A 19752-nucleotide genomic window follows, 5' to 3' on the forward strand; every position below is an offset into this window, starting at 1 on the left:
TCCTTGGGTAATTTCTCTAGCTCCTCCATTGGAGGCCGTGTGATCCATCCAATAGCTGACTGTGATCTCAATGCAGCCTTTTCTTTTTGGTGGTATAGAATGCTTACGCTTTGAGATACAGCAACCCTCCTTGCTCTGTGATTTACATCCCACAATTCTATTTACCTGTGGTCAGGCATAGTCAGGGATGAATCATCTCATTAATTTCAATGGTCTTATTTCTTTCAAGAGAGAATAATTGCATCAACCTAATTACTCAAGTAAATTCCTGTAGCTATTCTATTTATCAGTAGCAATTGTTGCTGAACTCATACACTGTCTAACTCATAAGCTCAAATTCATCGTCAGTGTGAATGTGTATGCAAAACATAATACACATATAGGGTTTCATACTATTTCTGATTTCAGACAGATCTGGGAATATATTCCCGTGGATTAGAGCGAGAATGCTAAACAAATTTAATATGTTAAGGAGTCAAAGTAAGAGGAACATGGACTACAATGTGGATTCTTAGGAATATTTAGTGTGAAAATTTCTAAATATGTTTTTTTGTTGTTGCATATATGGATCCTGTGTGACAGACCATTATGCACATTCAGGCACTCACAAGTGACGTGCATAAAAAGATGTGGTCATTATGAAGGAAGAGATGGTGTCTATTTAACTCAAGGTCTGGAACTACTTGTGGTGCATATTAAAGAGCCAACAAATAACTATTATTAAGTAGGTGAATAATAATGAGAAAACCTTTTGTTTCTCCAAACTCACATTGTACAGTAATTAAGGTAATGGTACACCCAGTATGACACCTGTGGCTTGAATTTATTGTCCTGGCACATATATTATTCATTTGGCCTTTCACTCTCAAATATCTTAGCCTATCCACTTGCTTCTGCTGGGCATTCTATTCTTGAATGTACCTGACTGGTCCTCTCAATTCTGGTGCCCAGAGACCCAGCCCTGCCACTCACTTAGCCATGAATCCGATGTCACAGGATTGCCCTCACGCGCCTCTCTTATTTCACCTGTGAAGCGGGATCCTGATGATGACAGCTTCTTCACTCGGCTGTGGTTACAGCAGAGTCACTACTTTCTGAACTTGCTGTCTTCAAGACCTTAGACACATTGGCTGGGCTCCGAGAGAACAGATGCTTTCCTCCCTTCCCAAAGCATAACAGCACACTGCAGAAATCCATCCTGTCTGCTCGTTCCACAGAAAGTTGTTCGCTTATTTAGATGTTCTGGCCTCCTGCTGGTGGTGTTATGAATAGGCTTTTATCCAAGTCATACATATTTCAGGTTCCAACGTTGCATAAGAGAAAATGAGGAAAATCATCTGTCTACTTTTGCGTAGTTTGCCATGAAAAGGAAAGACAGAAAACACCCATCTCTGTCACTAGATTGTCCTTGGAAACTGAAGGCTGAGCAGCCAGGCTCTGCATTGGGGGCTCTCACAGGCAAGGTGTGCCCTTCCCAATGAAAGCCAGCTAGCTCTATGACACGGTTCTGGCACTTCCCCGGCAGCCCAGAGATGTCATGAGAGTCCATGGATAAGTCAATAATGCATAGGCAGTGGAAATACAACTATAACTATATAATTATATAAAAGGTTCTAGTTCCATATATATGTGTGTGTTCTATGTGCAATTATTTAAGAATTTTATGCATTTCATATATATGCACACACACACCTCTGTGTGTGTGTGTGTGTGTATACTTTGACCATTCTATCTCTCACTGTCCTCTCTGATCCTTTCCACACTCCTGAAGAGTTCATTCTGCTTCCCAGCCTGTGTGCCCCACTGCATAGGATGAAGCTGGCGTGATGAGCAAGAATGGAGGGTTATTTCCTTAGGAAGTAACTTAGGAACAACTCGCCAGTGGCTACACCACAAGTAATATGGCTTCCCCTCCCTCACCCCCCCTTTCAACAGCTACTAGCTGCCTATAGGCTGTGAGGGAGGGGTGGATCTCATGGGCCTCTCCTTAAGCATGGTAGAATATTCATAGTCTCATAGGGGTGGGGAATACTGGGGGTGTGAAGGTTTAGTTTTTTGTTTTTAGAGACAGGGTTTTGTATCCTAGGATAGCCTAGGACTCATGATCGTCCTGCCTCCAACTCCCAGTAGATGGGATAACTGCTGTCCATTCATGAAGTCAGCTGTATATTTTTTTGTGTGATTTGTGTGATTTTTCACTCCTGACATTGTTATTCCTTAGTAGAATGGCATCCATCTTTCAGTCTGGAAGATGATGCTCACTGCAGCTCAAGGAACTTGCAGTTTCCAATGAAATCAGCTCTTTTCCCCCAACCCCCCGCCCCCACCTGGGTATCTGTATTTGGCTGCCCAGCCCAACCTTCTCAGCTTTTGGCCCCGTTAGTTGGTCATTTATGTATGAGTGAGAGACATTTGGCTACCTCCACAGAGGTTCGGCACACAGGCCTCTTGTTTTTGTCTGGTTACAATGTTACAGTTACGGCCAGCCCTTCCTTTTCTACTCCCTTATTTCACAACTGCAATTTACTCTGTTCCTGGGGATAGAAGAGACTTTCTCTTATCTTGCCTTGTGTTCCTGATGAGATCCATTCATGTACAGACACTCTCAGGCAATGCTGCTCAACCTTCCTAAACCTATGACCCTTTAATAGAGTTCCTGTTGTGGTAACCCCAATCATAAAAGTATTCCATTGCTACTCCATAGCTGTTATTTTGGTACTGTTACGAATCGTAATGTAAATATCTGATATGCAACCCCTGCAAAAGGGTGGTTCAACCCCAAAGGGGCTACATACCCAAACCATTCCACCAACTGGAGACGAGACCTAGAATTCAAACATCTTGGTCTCTGAGGCCATTCTCAAATCACCACCTTCCACTCCCTGGCCTTCAAAGAACCACTAGAGTACAAATATCTCCCCTGCCCCTGTGGTGGCTGCTGTCGAGGGCTTGCAACCACTTAATTGAGAATTGAGATTCAGCGGCAATTACTGCCAATTGTGGATTCCTTTCCTGTACTTCCATCTATTTATTTTAAGTAACTGGTCACCTTGATTAGCAGCCAGCCTCCTGGAGGAATAAAACTCAACCATAAAATAAAGTTCCCACCCAAGGTGGTTGCAGGGGTGGGGTGGCCTCCTTGGAAAAACTTGTATAACTTACAAGGACTTTGAGATACAAGCAAGGAAACCCATCAATCATTTAGTAACATGTGGTCTGAAAGAAAGGCAAGTCCTAGGTCTAACCTCTGCCCCAGAGCAGTACAGTAAGAATTACTTTGAACTGTTGGCCTGTGTGGAAGGTTTTGAATTCAGCTTAAAGCGCACTCAGATCCTGTTCCTACCAGTCGAGCTCCTACCCTTGGCTAAATGGTGCAAAGGGCGGATTCAGAAAGAGTAGGTGGAACTTAAGGACACCAGAGCTCTATCATTCCATCCAAAGAAAAAAAAATTAAAAAAATAAAAATAAAAATAAAAAATGCCACTGCCCTGGAATGTGTCACCTGGGAAGAATCGTCTCTTCTCGGGCTGAGCTCTCTTTTACTAAGCTCCTTTGTCAAATGGTATTTCTAAAATGTGTGGAGTTGGGGCACGGACACAACATTCACCGTCGGGGGCCTGGAACAGGAGGAGAAACTTAGAGACTATAAAAATGTCTCAACAGGTTCCCCACAAGTTGAGTGACCTCAACTCGGACTTCTCCCAGGAAACATGAGACGGGTACTTTTCTAAGTAAGAATACTTAGCCTGTCCAAGGGCAACACTCTCTGTTTTAACAACAGGATCTCATTTCCCACCTGGCTATATGAGAAAATCCCTGGGGACCCATGGCTTACTTTTCTCCTCTTGAAGAGGTGCACATTTCCCACCCAGAGAGGATATGTACAGAAAACTTTGCAAACTATCCAGGGTCATTACTGTTATTTTCTGGAGCCGGATTAGAGTGTGATAGCACTCAGCTGTTTTTAATTACCGGGCTTTCTTAAAGGTGTCTCTTGTGTATTTCACTTTCACTGTGCTGTGCTCCCAGAGAATCGTGCACAGTGCCCGGCCGGGATGGTAACAGAATCGATGTTCTTCTGCTGAATGCAGAAGTCTGAGCATGCTAGTGGGAAACACTGGCCGTCTTCCAAGGCAGAGGACGGTGCTTACAGCCTTTCCTCAGCCCTGGCTCGTGAGTAGATTAATTTGAGATGATGCCCATCAGCAGGAAGTGGCCACCCTGTCTAGGTACTTAATTGGTTTACATTTCATATAAAGTTCAAAACTATTAATTACCTTAAATCAAAAGGGAGTCCCATGGTTGATGGTGAAGCCCAATGCTCCTTTGTTTTCTGTGTTACACCTCCTCTGTCCTTCAGCTGGAAGCTCAGCTTGCTTTCTTAGGTTGAAAGGTAAGAAATCAGTTTACTTTGTACAAGATCGAGACGCAAAATAAATCAGTACTTGTGGAGAGATGTTGGTTAGCTGCTCCTTTAGATGCTATCCTAAGGGCCAGGGCAGAATTCTTGACAAGAGGAACTGAATGAGAGAAAGGCTTCTTTGGGATCCTTGTTTGGAGCAGAGGGCATTGTCTGTGCTGGCAGGGAAGCAAAGCAGTGGGGTGGACATGGCCGGTCATGTTGTGCCCACTGTCAGGAAGGCTGGGGCATGGGCGCTCCTATGCAGATAGCTTCCTCCTTCTGTCATTCACATTTTTACTTAGTCTGTGTCCCTAGCCCATGAGATGGTGTCATTTCCATCCAGGGTGGGTTTTCCCCTTGAGTGATACTTCTCTGGAAATGTCCTCATAGACATGCCCAGAGCTGTGTCTTCTAGGTGATTCTAAATCTGGCCAATCTGGCAATGAAGACTAAATGCCAGAAGTCTACCCTTTCTCAACTTCACACACAAGCACATCACTTCAAATCTTAAGATTCCCTCGCCAGCCAGTCCCAAAGGTCTCATAGTTATCTCATAATTCAAAATATATTTAGTATACCTCTAATAGTTTCTGTAATCATGAGCAACCCTGTACAGAACCCCTGAGTCTATAAACTCTGACACTGAAACTCAAGACAATCTTTTAACTGTAAGCCCCCACAAAACATCTAGTCTACAGTGGCAAAGGGCTTTATATTTGTGTCATGGTTTGTGGGCCTTGGCAGAGATAGAGACGGCATGGTAGCAAGATGGCTGCCCATATAATGACCACAGGAAGAAGAAAGAGATGAATGGCCCTGAACTTGATTTCCACTCTCTTCTTTTTTTAATATTCTAGAACCCCAGCCCATGGGATAGTGTTACCCACATTCTTTGCATCCTGAGCTAATCTTCTCAAGTACTCACAGACATCCCCAGAATGTGTCTCCTAGGTCATTTCAAACCCAGGCAAACTGATAATAAAGAGTAACCATCATTTCTGCTTTTGTGCATGCCTAGAAATCAGTACTGATGCTGCCTGGAAAACTGCAGTTGTCACTTCATTGAAACATTTAGGTTTGTACTAGAGAGCGATGCCTCGCCATTAAGTTATAAGAGAGAGACTCCAGCCATGGAACTGTTCCTTCTACAGCATGCTTTGTGTAGGCTCCTTGTCTCATAGGGGACCTTCATCTGGTACTTGTTAAACAGATCTGACTTGAGCAGTAGATGCCAGAAGATAGCCTGGTCCTGGGGGCTCCTGCTTAAGTTCTCTGTGAGTTGATATATTCAGTATTAGGAACTATAACTATCTCCTCTCTCCTGTTACAACTCAAAGCAGAGTATTTTCAAAACATCCCAGTGTGTGAACAAGAGTTCCTTGTTATTAGAGGGCAAATGGAGCATGTTTTCAATTTTTGCCCATATCGAATTGCTGAAAGCAACATCTTTGGCCACCTCTGTAAGAGAGGAAGCACTCTATCGGTTATGAATGCAGGAAGTTCCATAAAGCATATGAACCAGAGAAGTGTAAGGCTTTGTAATTTTTCTCTCTCTCCCCCAACCCCCTTCCCTGCCTCCTTGTGTGTATGTGTGTGTAAGTGCACACACACACGTGTGTGTGTAACTGCACATACTTATCTTTATATGTTCCATATTCAAAAGATTTGATTCTGTGAAGAGAATTACCAAGTTTCTGTTTGAAACACTAAATAGAAAATTTCTAGTTATACATATTGGAAGAAATCTACTGAATTACTTTTTTCTGACTCATTTTATAGATGCTTAATCCACTGGCCCAAGCTCTTTGTAAACAAACAAACAAAGAAAAAATCCTTCTAAGATATGATCTAATTTTTTCTAATTACCTTGGCTGCAAATAATAGACTGAGATTGAAGGAAGGATTACATGCGTCCAATAATTCAACAGGGGCCTGAGTCAAACGTCAAACTCTGTTTCCAGCCCTGACTCTGCGGTCAGATTACGTTCCTGCTGTTATACATGGAGGGGGTGTGTGCCAGGATGGCTGTTCACTGAAGAAGTCCTCTAATCTCATGGATGTGAACTTCACTTAACTCTCTGTTGTGCCCTGGACCTGCAGTGGCCTCGTCATTGATAGAGCAATCAGTTGCAGCTTCAGGCCTGAGAGAGACACCTAGGGTAATGAGTAGTCAAACCTTCCCTTACATGTTCAAGGTGCTGAGATAGAAGTCTGTATGATAAGGCATGGAATGGCAAAGACTACACTTCATTCCTGTGGACATGAAGATTAGGATTCTAAAAAGAACAGATAGAAAAATGCAAGGGTTTGTCCAACGCCAGCCCGGATCACAGTCAGAGCAGTTTGTGATGCTTGGTTTTCTCAAACTTCAGTTTAGACACAAATCTGCCAGCAGGAGCCTCCTAGGTGTCTCTCTCTGTCCTCTTCAGGATGGAGAGGGATGAAGGGAGTGGGAACAGTTGATTTGTAGAACCATCTGAACCCTAACCTGGCTAAAGGGTACCACTGCTCAGCTCTTGATGCTTGACATCTTGCAGAAGTGAATGTGGGGTGTGTGATAGAAGACGGGTCCCAATTCTGCTGATTTTCTTTTTTCTTTTTTTCTTTTTTTTCTTTTTGCAGGAAGACATATAGGAAATTCTTAGTAAAAAATCTCTCCATTTCTAAAGATGAGCTCATTTGTGGAACTGCTCTATGGACTAAGTAATGTGGTTGAGCAGTCCACTGTTGCAGGTCAGGTTATAAACTAGCCTAAGATGTGTCATGTGACTTGAAATTTTGTTTTTATTGCAGACGCTCAATTACAGTGTATTAGTTCCCAATAAGTTAAGGCTAAATTGCAAACATCATTAATTCAAAATACAATTAATATACCTAATCTATGGAATAACTTAGCTTAAGGACATAGCAACCAGAGCTGTGGTTCTCAACCTTCTTAATGCTGTGACCCTGTGATATAGTTCCTCATGTTGTGGTGACCTCCAACCACAAAGTTATTTCATTGCTACTTCGTAACTGCAATTTTGCTACTGCTATGAATCCTAATGTAAATATTTTTAGAGATAGAGTTTTCATGACCCACAGGTTGAGAACAATGTAACTGGAGTCTTGGTTGTTTCCTCTTGTGACCACATAGCTGAGTGGGAACTAAGTATCAGACGCTCACAGGAGAAATCTAGGCCATGCTGCTCGGAAAAAAAGATCAATAGTCAAAGTCAGGTTTCCATTGAATGTGTAGCCTTTCATAGCCCCCAGAAGTGAAAAAATGGAACAAACAAAAATCCAAAACACAGGGACTTCATCAGTTCTGTGACTTCATGCATGGTTACATTGGAGGGGTCTAAGCCTACTCTGTGGGATGTGAGTGCCCTCAAAATGAATGGGAATTTTTTGACAGCCAAGTTAACACTGACAAAAAGAGTGCATTTTCCCACATGCAATTAAAGAGATAGAAGTTGTTCCTTTACTCTTGCTAGAAAGAGGCGGTTGCCTTTAGCTTGGGGTAAAGCTCAATGAGTTTTGTATTTATAAAATTCTTATAGTGTAACTATTCTTGTGTTCTTTTTCACTGAGCATTTTTATAGATTTAAGGAAGATCGAGAGAATAAACACATGTGCCGTGGGAGGCAAGGCTTTTACAGAATCATTTTGTAATCTACTTGAGCATATCCTTGTTCCTTCTCATTTTGCTCTGCATCTTTTTATGTTATATTTTCCTTTGAATTGCCAACAGTTCTCATGTTTTCTTCCCCCACCCCTTTTAAACAGTCCACGCTGCACACATTTCAAAACGGACTTCACAGTGTCTTAAAGAGGCTCAGTTCACGCTCTACACCAGGAGATCAGTCAGGGCTGGGTTTTTCTTTTGTTTTATTTTGTTTTTCTGGTTTAGCACATCCTGCTGCTCACCAACAAATCCCAATCCGAGCAAAGCATCCTCTCTTCCACCTGCTTGTTTAGCAGCACTTATGCACTTAAATCAATATTTAATGCTCCGTTTACACCATTTTTTTATTACAATGGGAAGGAGGGATGCAAATGGAAGTGAAGATTATTTTCTTCACGACGATATACCATATAAAATTGGCCATCTTGATTTTAATGAAATAATTTGATGCCAGGGTCAAAAGTGATATAGTCTTTTTCCATCTTTCACAGCTTTAGGGGGTTTGTACCATCCTTTTCATGGGCAGGAGCTGAGAGTGGAATATAGTCCTGGAATTAATGTCCTCGGAATTGGCTTTACTGACTGGAGAGGGTTCACTGCCATGCAGGAGAAAAGAAAATCTCACATCCCGCCTCTCTGATGCCACATTAACCTCCAGGCCAAGGGCTTCCAGAACTCCAGAGGGTGGGATCTAGATGGCCTGCTGGGGTAAGACCACAGGATCTTCTGTAGTTTTTGGCTGGAGTAGAGCCATTATTATTTGAAAAATTTCTTTCCTTCTAGGTAGATTCTTTCTAGGTCTCTTGTCCCCAGATCTGGGTTAGGTCTTTGCTTGTTTCTATCCACTGGGATTTCCCAGCTGCTGGCTTCTTTAGTTCAAGTGTAAAGATATTAGAAGGAAAAAAATTAACACCAAAAAACTCCATAAACAAACAAGAGGCTAGACTGGTGGCTCAGTGGCTAAGAACACTGATGATCTACAGGGGACCCAGGTGTGGCTCTGGGTTCTGTTTGGTACTGGGAAGCACCTACAAAATCCCTCAGGGCTCCACCATTTTTCAGACCCAGAGTTGGAGCCATGATTCTTCTCACCTTCCATCATTTCCACTCATTTTGCTTCATGGTTAAGGTCTGAAAATTTCAGGTGCAACAAATAATAAGAAGAGAGATTTGTATTCCATCTTACTGGGAAGAGAAATCTGTTCATCTTCATTTAACATTAATTTTCTTACCCTTTATTTTTTTCAGACTTTTAGTAAGGTGAGCTTAAACATTACCATCATTTAAAATTTTTTATTTTTATTAATTTTTTGTTTGTATTTATTTTAATTTTATTAGAGTTACAGGAGGCTGCTTCATGCAACTACATAATGTACTTCAAGCGTAGTCCCCAGGTACTTGACTTGATGGGGTCCCCTTTCCCCACCTCCCACTCCCTCCCATTACTCCCCTCTGCTCCCTTGGTATGTTATCATCTGCAATGTTCATATCCAAGAAACACACAACTTGTTTACAATAAATAAATAAATAAATAAATAAATAAATAAATAAATAAATCTCATAGTGTTTTAAGTAACTTTATCATTTTGCATTGGGCTGAATTCATAGCTACCCTGGGCCACATGTGTGCTGAGGACTCTGTATGTTAGACACTTCTGAAACTATATCATTCCTATTTTTTGTTATTTATACAATACTTGATTTTATGTCTCTATAGAGATAAGAACTCACAACTGAGAAAAAAAACTGCAACATTTTTTTCCCTGTGACTGTCTTTTAATTCAGTTATTCTATTCATTTTATTACAAACAATAGAATTTTGTTCTTCTGCTATTTATTTATTTATTTATTTATTTATTTATTTATTTATGTTAGTATACTGTTGCTATCAGAAGAGGGCATCCAATCCCATTACAGATGGTTGTGAGTCACCATGTGGTTGCTGGGATTTGAACTCAAGACCTCTGGAAGGGCAGTCAGTGCTCTTAGCCACTGAGCCATCTCTCCAGCCCCAGTTTTGTTNAAAAAAAAGCCATACCATGAGAATAAATTCTATTTTTCTCCATCTATTCTTCTGTTGATGGCCCCTTATCTGGACTTACAGTTTCATTCTCATGAGTCATTAAAGGTGCAATAAAATCAGATGTTAGTATGCAAGGCAGTTCCTTCTATGTTTGTGTGTGATTTTTTTTTTTTTTTGTATTTTTTTCTTTCTAATCTTTAAGCCTGATCTGAAGAAGCCAGCAGCCAGGAAATGCCAGTGGAGACAGGCAATCAGAGACCTAACACAGGTCTGCTTTACCTGGACAAGATAGTAGTAAAGAGTCTGTCTGGCGTATGTCCCATACGTCAATGTGACTCCTGATAAACACCCATGTATAAGTATCTGTGATGTGCTGACTTGAAGTTCTTCAGGCGTATGCACAGGAGTGCCAGAGCTGGGCCACATGGCAGGTTTTGTTTTAGTGTTTTGAGAAACCCCCTTGCTGATTTTCATAGTGGCTGGTCTAGTTTACAACTCCTGCCCTGAAGTACACTACATAAAAGGGTTTCCCTCAGATATCTTCCTCGAAAGGCAATATTTGAGTATTACTTGTTTTCATGGTGACTGCCATTCTGACTGGGTGCAAGTCAATCCTAATGCAGTTTTCCCTTGCATTCCTTTGATTGTTTGAGAACAGTCTGTTTCTCCCATTAGCCTGTTTATTGTGTTGTCCCTTTTTGCTGATTAGAGTTTTGGGTTCTTCTTGTACTCTAACTCTGCATCCTCTGAGAGAGGCTACCTCCTCGCTGGATTGCTTCCTAGCATGAAGTTTCACCTCTCTACTGTTGGCTATTGCTTGAGCAGCTGACGTCCTGTTCAGACAGTGCTTGCCTACACCCGGGTGTTAAAGTGTTCTCCCCCACTCTTCCTTAGCAGTTTCAGAGTATCAGGTCTTACATGAAGGTCTTTGATCCATCTTACGTTCATATTCATAAAGAGTGTGAGACCAAGACCTACTTGTTATTCTTCAGTGCACAAACATTCAGTTCTAACATCATTTGTCAAGGAGGCTTTATTTCCTTCATTATATAATTTCAGCATCTTTGTCAAAAATAAAGTGGTTGAAGCTGTGTTTACTGACCATGAGTCTTCGGTTCTAGTTTACTGATATACATGTACGTTTTAGTGCTAGTACAAAGGCCTAAGCATATCCTACCTTAATATTCTTTATGTTCTGCACTGTGACAGTCTTCCACCTCTTAAATTATGACTACCTGGGAGTTTTGCTGTTTGCTGTCTTGAGATCAATCTCATGTAGCCTAGGCTAGCCTTGAACTTTCTATGTGGCTGAGGTTGACCTGGAGATGCTGATCCTCCTGCCTCCTCCTCCCAAGTGCTGAGATTATAGGTGTGGACAACTGCACTCCACCCAGAGTATAGTTCTTTTACAGTTGAACTTTACAAGAAATGTCTCTGTGTGTTTTTGTGACATCTTGCTATCTACATGATTCTGTATCACTAATTAAGTTATGCTGTCTGTCCTCGTTGGAATCTGGCCTCTTTCTTTATGAGACATTCTTCTGCCTTTATGTGCCACTATCTGGATTTATGGTTTCATTCTTATGATTTATTCATGGTGCAATAAAACCGGGTGGTAGTGTGTATGGCACTGATTCAGAACAAGTATGACATCACATCTTTAGGAAGCCATGGCTCTTCCATAGAGTTCTATACATACTGCCTGCTATTTATTCTAGGTAAATCTTTAAAGCAGAGTGATGCTGTTCAAAAACATTCGGGTTGGCATTTCTGTCTCTCTTCCTGTTGTTCTCCATCTCAGTAGTAACCTACTCAATAATTAGTTGGCCGACCTAAAACTGTGGATCCCTCCTTGACTCCCCCACCCCACCCCCGGCCAGGATTCTCCAGGCTGGCATCATTGGAGCAACAGTATCCAAACTTATTGATCTGATCCTCTCTCATGCACACCTTCCTCTTCATAAGGGCCACTTCCCAACTGTTCAAAAATGCACTGATAGCAGCCGAATGACCCTTTACAATCATGAATCCAGCGATATCTGCCTCTATTCACAAGCCTCCTAGGTCTCCACATTATTCTCAGAACAGATCCAAAATCTTCTCTTGGCCCAAGAATTTACACGTTCTGTCATTTGCTTGTTCTTTTTTGTTTTTTTCTTCTATTGTGCTCTCCTTCACTCGGAGTGCCTGCCAGACTGGCCTGGTCGACCAGAAGTCTCCCAGCCCAAGGCCTCTCTGTTCTTGTTCTTTTCATTAATGTTGTGGAAAGAACTTAAACCATGTACTGACTCCTTTACTTCACTTAGGATTTTTGTCTCTCCTGGACCACACAGATGTGAAGTATACATGAGAAGGACTCCCTCACCCTTCTCCTCTTTCCTCTATGTCGCCATTTTCACCTGCTTTTGTGCATTTATTTAACTTTTCTGTCTTACCATTGGATGGCCAGTACTTCCCTTGTGCCAGCTGTAATGACTAGTGTGTGAAGGGTCACAAGAAATGTAGATTAGATGAAACAAAAATAATTTGATGTGGTAATGATTTCTGCTTTCTCCAGTTTCTGCCTATCATTCACAAAACTGTAGTAAATGTCCCCAGTGCAATATTCTATGACTTTTCAATCCTAATAGCACAGTATATGAAGAAATGGAAATCCTTATTATCTGAAAGTTCCTTTTTATTACTAAGTGTTCATTCTGTCATTAACTCCTCCTTGTGCTGAGACTATCTTCCACAGCATTGTGGACAGGGCTATGTGTAGTTTGGGCTATGCTAAACATCTTACACTGATGGTTAATTGTATTTATTTGTTTTGCCTCTTTGGGTGTTTTGATCTCCTTATTTCTAAATTTCAGTCTCCTGAAAGTGACTTCTTTCTAATTTTTCTATGTATAAACATGAGGCGATGTCAAGATCTCTTTCCTGGATTCCTGTCACCTTGGTAGAGAGCTGGGTCACCAGGTGTTCCTTACATTCTTAGCAGTGTGGATCTTTGTTTCTGTATTACAGTTCCCTTCCCTCCAAACCAGTCACAGCACATCCTTCTGGACCTAGTCTCTCTCGGAGCCTCCCTTTCTGCTTCATTATTAGAGGAATTCAAAAAGTCCCCATCAACCAATCTTAATGTCACCTTCACTCATGAAGTTTTCTCATGTGCCCTCATCTGACCTGCCTTTCACTCCCATTTCTCTGGCACTCGTTGTACGATGACATTGATCATTGTCTTTCTTCTATCATCAATTATTATGGGCACATCTTATCTACTGGACTAGAGATACATTCACTAAATACAAGGCATATTTGTGATCTAACTCATCCAACCCTCATTGACAGCAGATGCTCATGAGTAAGGGACCGAGTCTCATCTTTGTCCCTTTCCAAAGTTCATCCTGGGTGGAAATACATTACTTTTCTTTTCCTTGAAGTGGCCAAGTCATCTGGGAAAATGATGTAGCATCTGAGTTCTACTCTAGGTGATTTCAACCATATCTGATACTTCATTTCTATTTTTATAAGTTTGCAATAATTTTATTAAGATCAGTGCTTTGTGAACCCAATAGGGGTGATATTCAATGAGAAGAAAGCCTGTGTACATAGAGCTAAATTATGCTTGAAGGTGACTGTTAAATTACTCTTTCAGCTTTAATTTATGACTAAATGTTATGACAAGTCTACATACCTGGTAGTGTGTTTTTAAGTATCTCTTTAATTAATTTTTATTATCTTTAATAGAACATCTTTATTTTAAATAATAAGATATATTTTAATGAAATATATCCCTGACATATTTTAAATTAATTCTCCTTTATTTATTGAATTTTTTTTGTATATTATTTGTTTCATGTCTTAACTATTTGGATTAGTAGTTTACTTAATATGATTTACTTTCAGAAGTACACTCTACTCAGTTTTTAATTGAATTATATTATAAGAATTTGTTGAAATATCTGATTTAAAATGATGCTACTATTTTCTTTCTGTTATGTCTGTCCAGTTGCTTACTGCACTTCTTTTTCTGGAGGTATGTATTTAGTTACTATAGGAATGGAGATAAAAAAAAATGTTTTAGCTTTAGATGGCCTTGCTTATTCCTTTCAATACCTGAAAACAAGATTCCATAGCACTTATTCCATGCTCGTCTCTTTTTCTCCCAATCAGGTAGGCATGACTTACAGAGACTATTACTGAGTCTGAGGATAGCCAGCCCCTGGCCCCAGGGCTGGGCCAGGCAGGCATGATCACTGCACAGTACTGCCTTGGTGCCTACATGTGATTGTTTTGTGCTTAACTCAAGCTTGGCAAATATTTGTTCATCTAAGATATGCGATTATATATTTCTTCAATCCACTTTAAAATATAGAACAAAAATATAATGGAATTGGGACATATGCATCTGTCTTTAGCTCACGCTAATGCAGCAAACCAGAGTCTCAACTACTTTCTGCTAATCCCCTGTCTCCCTTGAGTAGTGTGTGTCTGTCTGTGTGAGTGTGTGTGTGTGTGTGTGTGTGTAAAAACCTTCCTTGCATAGTTGGTTTTTATTTTGTTATTGGTTTTAGGTTTATTTTCTATGCTTTTCTCTGATTCTGACTTTTACATTGTTGCTCTTTGGTGGATCCTGCTATCTGGAGCTTCTTGTACTTTTTTTTCTGCCTTTGCCCTCTTCCCAGAATTTGATAAAACAGGTTATGGTAGCCACAATGAGAAAATACAGTAAATTAATCTTAGTGATTTTATTTCCATGCCGATGTTTAGTTTTTAAGCTCAATTTATTTCTAGACTTATATGTAAAGAGAGATTAAATTCATGTCACTCTCGGGGAGGAGTATTGTATATTGTATTTTTATGTGAGCATAGTCCTGTTCTCCTACTGAGATTTGTTACAATAAAAATAAAACAATAAAAATTTAAAGCACTATCATTGCCTAGTTTTATATGCTGGTAATAAAAATTGAATGAAAAGAAATACGATACCCCTCAAACAATAAACAGAAGTTACCAGGAACGACAAATAGCCTGCACCTTGGTAGGTAAGCACACAGCAGCCTGCAGCCCAAATATGGGCTTTGTATGGCCCGTGGGCTAAGGATCATTTCTAAATGATCAAACCCAAATTTAAATAAGAACATGGCAACATGTAGAACTATGTGGGAGTCTAGTTTCAAAGTTCATGAATAAAGTTTTATTGAAACACGGGCACAGGAAGTCACTTTGCTGTTACCCATAATGCATTGCTTCATTTGCACTATGAAGGCCAACTAAAATATAGCTCACATGCTAAAACTATTTACTCTCTGGCACTATTCTGATAATCTTGTCCACTCTCTGAACAGCACAGTATTATTTCAGTAGTTGTTCATATCAGCCTCATAAAAAAAAGAAAAAAAGAAAAAAAAAAAGAGCAACAATTTCATTTGGTTTTCCCTTCCATGTCTTACTAATACTAGGAGGATCGAACATCCAGGCATAGTGACTTCTGTCTACTAAAGTTAATTTAACCTTCACAAAATACCCAAGGAGAGAAACACACACATCGTGAATGGTGATTATTACTCTGTGTGTGACTGATATTTAGGAAAGCATTTAAAAAACAAAACTATAAAAACTACCCATTTTGGTGATCAGCTGATTCCAAGTGCTCACTGAAGCATAGAAGTGGGGACACAATGTCTTGTCTACCATGGTGTCACAATGTGCCCTTCATGCCTCTGCTTCAGTGCCCTGAAGGACACTAAACTGAGGACTCCTGTGACCGCCCTTCACTTAATCCCATCTTGATCATGGAACAGCGGGAGAGATTCAGTAGCTACTGTCCTATTTCAGGAAACAGTCACTCAATCCATTTTGACAGACATGAGCATTTATATAAATTCCCAATTGACTCACAGGTGTTCCCGTCTGATGCTGCTGGGGAGCCCTGGATCTCACCTTTGGTTGATTTTCTTCCTGTGCATATTTGCATATATCCTCCCTCCTCCTTGGGCCTTCGTCCCATTGGTCCAGTGTTCTGATTGCCTCCTTCTTTGCTCCCTGTCTATTTGCTTCCCTGCCTGTTTCCTATTGGCTGAGGCTTTGGTGAGACCCTGGCACGGTGCGTAGATTGACAGGCATTCCTGTCTGGGATACATGACGCCATCTCTGTCTCTTGTCCCTTGCTTCAGCCCATATGTCATTTCCCATCCTCCGTTCAGATAGATGCTTTAGGAGGTGCTTTCCATACTGGAGGGACGTCCCTCCGGAGTGTGAGAGAGCCCTCGGTCTCCCAGAGTCTCTGAGTTAGGGAAGGGAAAGGAAACATCGGGAACAGGAGTGGGTGTCTCTGAAAGCAGGCCTCCTCCCGTGATGCTTTGGCTCCAGGCTTCATGATGTTTGTCTGCATATCATTACAAGTGTTTTCTCGGGCTTTTTCCTACGAACTGAAGGAGGCAGCTACAATCCCTGGCAGTGGCATGGACAGTCGCCATGTTGTGTGGTCTGTAACCCAGTAATTGCTAAGGATTTTTACCTGGGAGGTATTTATTTCACTATCTCACTGATGAGTGAGAAGGGCCTGGGTACACTAGTCACCCAACCACAGTCCTACATGAGAGAGCACGGGGAGTGGCAGGGGGTGGGGATGGGGGTGGCATGAGGGGTGGGGGAAGTGCACTCCGAACTGGCACAGTAGTCAAGTGAGGCAACTTTGAAGGCCCATGACTCGGCCCGGGGCTAAGTTCCAGGGCGCAATGGATTGTGCTTGGATCCTGGATTTCCCAGGAGGCTGTTGCTGGCATGTTCTTATCATACAGGAAACGCTGGCCGTGAAAGGAGGCAGCATGTGGGGAGATGGGGTTTTGGAGGACTCCTCATTCCGTTTCACAATGAGGTCAGTGGGCCAGAGGCCATAAGCAGGAGACAGCTGCACCCACTGGCTACATTAATTCCACTTAGTACTCCAGCCTGCCGGGCCATAGTAATAAAACAACCCACAATAGGTCATTTGAATACCCCACATACAGATGTTCACTTTATTGTGTAGAAATTACTATTTTATATTCTTCCAGATTAAGTTGCTTCAGCTCGTGGAGTTTCACAACACAGTATGTCACACTGTTTGAAAGAGTTTTGCTTATTAAAACAGTCTTGACGGTGGGCATCTGGGAATGCATTGTGGCACACCCTTCCTAAAATTTTGACCCCTTTCTGTCTTAGGCCATTCCTGGTGCTGCAACACTACTGTAGACTGGGCATTTATTTTCTCATGGTTTTGAATGCTGGGAGTCTAAGACCAAGCTTCCAACCCTTGGCCTCTAGTGATGATGATCTCATGTGGCAGAAGGCAGAAGGGAAGGGAGGGATGGAGACTCCCAAACACTGGAGGAGGACTCTTTTTTAGCTCAGAGTGAACACAGATCTGCAAGTCTCCTGTCTCCAAATGGCTTCCTGTCTTATCCTTTTCACAAATGAAGTGAGCTAGTGAAGGGTGAACAGAAAAGAGCCTTCTGTACATGGGAAAAGCAACTTGAACAAGGTAGAGGGGCCCTGTGTGGGAGTGAGGATCCAAAGCAAAGCAAAACAAACAAACCCCCAAAGACACACACACACACACAGATAAAAACAAACAAACACCCCAAAACCAACCAAACAAGCAAAACCCCAGCAATCTCTGAACTATTTGGTGATGGTGAGAAATCAGAGAGCCCCAATCCTAGGCCTTTCAAGGCAGACTGTGCAGTTTCAACTGTGAGCTCTTCTTCCTGTTACAAATCCACAGAGCCAGTAGATCTCAGAACCTGTGGGTCTCACAGGGCAGGACAGGCAGGAGCAAGAACAAATTTCTCTTTGAAACACTGAGGGAAGGAAGTGTGTGCCATCCTTCAGCTACAGGTTGAGTTTTGAGAGTCAGCCTCTGGGAGTCTCAACGATCAGAGCAGTCTTCCCCATTAAACAAGCCTCGCTATGGAAGGCACCGTGCAATACGGATGCAGGCAGACCATATTGACTGAATGTGTGGAGAGAAAGGAGGTGTAGAGATGAGAAAAGTGAGGAAAGAGCTGTCAGTCCTGAGGGAAGTGGTGTCAAAGGGCAGCATCTCTATCACTCTGTCACTGCAGTGGTAGAGAGCCATACATGTGGTCCTCAGGAGGGCACCTCAGATACACCTGGCACTCCTCAGGAGGGCGCCACAGATGTGGCTAACACACTTGGTCCTTCAGAGGGCACCACATGTGCGCCTGGCATCTGGACCCCCTTTCCACTACTATAGTGACTTTCTGATCATCTTTGCACCAGTACAGCTTTGCCATAGTGTCCTGAAGTTTCTTGCTGCTGCCTTGCTGGCTTCAACTGAACATCATTGCTGAAGCTGCCCAGTGTGTCCTGTTCCCGGTTTAAGTGTCACGGTCCCAGTCATCTCTCAAAGTCCCCTCCTGTGCAGTCTGTTATTTTGAAATGGCCTCGGCTAGAGCTACAGCCTTTTCATATTCTGCTTTGATTCTCTAACTTGAAGTGTCTTAGGGTGATGTACTTGCAATCATAGGCTCTTCCAAAAACCCTTCAGTTGATCTCCATGGGATAAGTCATTTTCAGTACTGCCCTCATGTGCTTGCTCAGTGAGCGTGCCTCTCCCATTTATTCCATGACAGCCTCTTCTCCAGTGTTCTCTATCTTAAAGGCACACTGGGCTCCTGCATGGAATAAGAGATAGCTATTTCCTTCTCTTCTTTTCTGGTGAGGCTCTTATGCCTATTTAGGAGTTTAGCCTTTGAAGTCTGCCCAGTGTTGGCTCCTTGAGCATGTTTTTTTTAGCAAATAGCTATAGCCATTTGAACTCACTTGTACTAGACTTAAGTAATTCAGAGATACACCTGTGTCTTTACTTGTTTGGGAACTCTTCCAGAGATGGAGCTCATGGTGGGTATATAGTCTTCATAAAACAGTTACTTAACAGACCTTTTTGGGGGAGGTGTTCTCTTTTGTTTTGTCCCCGACAGGGTTTCTCTGTGTAACAGTCTTGGCTCACCTGGACTCAGTTATGTCCTTGAACTCACAGAGATCTGCCTTGTTCTGCCTCCCAAGTGCTGCCATTGAAGGCGTGTGCCACTACAAACACTTCTTAGTGAATGTACTTGTTTTTTTTTTTTTCTTAAATAAAACTCTCAAAAATTTAACACATTCTGTATTAAAATGAAAGGACCTAAAATTAAGGATAAAGCAATTACTATCTTTTATCAACAGCAGAGAAAGAAAGCAGAAGTCATCTCTAAGATGACTCTTGACCCAACCACGGTGGTGAGAGGCTGGAGGGCTTTGAGCCTTGGATATCACTTTTGATTTTAAAAGCATTAAAAACAACTGCCTTTTCTACTAACTGGGGTTAGAGTAGAATGGAGTGAAATGTGCTATGCAAAGATGTTCTGAATGGAGTTGAATTGTTTTAAGTATAAAATTGCATTGTTTGGGGCTGGGGAAACAGCACAATTAAGAGAGTGCTTACTGTCTGTCTTAGTCAGGGTTTCTATTCCTGCACAAACATCATGACCAAGAAGCAAGTTGGGGAGGAAAGGGTTTATTCGGCTTACACTTCCACATTGCTGTTCATCACCAAGGATGTCAGGACTGGAACTCAAGCAGGTCAGAAAGCAGGAGCTGATGCAGAGACCATGGAGGGATGTTCTTTAC

The 19752-nt window shown here is 41.8% G+C and overlaps 1 protein-coding gene across 1 annotated transcript in view; it reads left to right on the forward strand.

The window, feature by feature from the left end:
- The window catches only part of Slc9a2 (solute carrier family 9 member A2), an 84344-nt gene that overhangs the window by 12219 nt on the left and 52373 nt on the right, over window positions 1-19752 (forward strand). The window lies entirely within an intron of this gene.

This window comes from Mus caroli, chromosome 1, assembly GCF_900094665.2.
Source record: "Mus caroli chromosome 1, CAROLI_EIJ_v1.1, whole genome shotgun sequence".
Lineage (NCBI taxonomy): Eukaryota > Metazoa > Chordata > Mammalia > Rodentia > Muridae > Mus > Mus caroli.